Source organism: Procambarus clarkii, chromosome 30, assembly GCF_040958095.1.
Source record: "Procambarus clarkii isolate CNS0578487 chromosome 30, FALCON_Pclarkii_2.0, whole genome shotgun sequence".
Lineage (NCBI taxonomy): Eukaryota > Metazoa > Arthropoda > Malacostraca > Decapoda > Cambaridae > Procambarus > Procambarus clarkii.
This window is the reverse complement of record NC_091179.1, coordinates 7547566-7549496: the sequence shown is the minus strand read 5'-3', so window position 1 is coordinate 7549496 and position 1931 is coordinate 7547566.

Below are 1931 nucleotides of genomic sequence, written 5' to 3'. Positions count from 1 at the left end.
CATGACCTCCCATCTTTCCTGACCACATACCCTAACACCGGACACTCACACGCGTCCGACACGCACCAAACTTCCGGGAAAATCCCCCCAAACCCTTTGCGACTAGACACCTGCCCAGCTGGCTCTATAGAGTCACCTGGGCAGATGGTGCGCGCGGTTCTAGTCGCACTTTACACTACTGGGACGGGTGAGTGAGGAATGCTTGGAAGGAAGAGCGAAGACGGGTGAGTGAGGAATGGTTGGGAGAATGAGGGGATGGGCCATGGGCAATAGTGGGGAGGACCAGGAGACAGGGAAAGGGTGCATTGGCTCAGCAACGCACATGCGTTGCTGAGCCACAGCAACGCGTGGCCAGCTAGTAAGAAATATGTGTATGAGCATACTCTGTTGGGATCAAGATGACCTAGACTCGTCGAAGTTCCTGTAGTTGAACTAATAATTATATCATTATGATCACTCATTCAGTTACTTGCCAGACCCCGCAGTGCTTAACCTGACTGATCAAGTGATGATATACATCGCTCAATATACCACGACAGGTTTTTACCGTTCGTTCACAGTCAACCTTTTAGTTAATGTCTTTTCTTTTTGGTTTTCCAAATTCAATAATGTAAAACACATGGAAACACCTTAAATAACAGGCTATGCCTATTATCTAAAATCATGTAGATACTAATTGTCTGCATTATTATAATTATAACAAAAATTTAAATAAATGTCAAAGTGAACAGATATGAGACAAAATTGCATTAAATAGATGTAATGAACAGGACGTAAAATCCAAAAGAAAAAAACAAACGTGACAAAACGTGTATTATGATGGATTTCTTTTAGCGACAGCCACACCATCTGAGGATTACATCATAGGTATAAAGTCTTACCTTCAAAATGCCACAGATGAGAATAATGCTCAATACTAGTTGAATGATGCTCGTCACTACAACAAAGATCACAATTCCATAGACTGTAACATACATGAAATAAATTAATGTCGTTTCCCTCTTAAATACATTATTGTGTTTTGTTTCAGAACACGTGAGTATATATTGTATCACATGTTATGATACATTATATCACATATTATGATACATTACAGCAACTGTAGAACGTATTGCAGCACATATTGTGAAATGGCACATATTGTAGCATATATATTGATACTTTACAGCACATATTTGAGATGACCCATTGTAGCGCCTATTATGATACATTGCAACACATAATATGAAATGATACTTATTGCAGAACATATTATGATACAATACAACACACTGTAGCACATATTATGATACATTGCAACACATATTGTAGCACGTATTATGTTACATTACAGCACATATTATGAAACATTACTACACATATTGAAGCACATTTCTTTTATTTGAATATTGCCCCAAAATTCCCCGAGGGGCGAGGTTATTGGACACACCACCATAGCAGCATGAACAACACCCCGCAATTGGAAGAAAACCCGCTGGGTTGTTCATCCTATCACTTGTACCCAGACACAGAGCTAGGACTTGCTTAACTGTCTCAAGTGAACAGTTTATCAAACAAAAAGATTAACATTTGTAACCCCTAAAATATTACTTAATCTTGCGGATGCAAAATGGGGGAATCTTTAAAGAGCAGTATCTATATATGACAAGTTGTATTTTTCTAACTCAAATAATGTGGGGTTTATTATTCAACACATATTTCTAATTACTCTTAGATGTTCACATTCTCTCAAGTAGTAGTCAAGATGGTGTCTGTCACTCTCACCACAGATTCTGCAACTCTGCTGCTCAACTGTTGCTTCCATTCCGAATCTCCATGGATATTTGTATCCAAGACAGATTCTTGCTATTACTGATTCCCTCCTGTGGCCACCTTCTCTTAGTCCATAATGATTGGGATTGCCAGCTGCAACCATATTGTACCAGCGTATA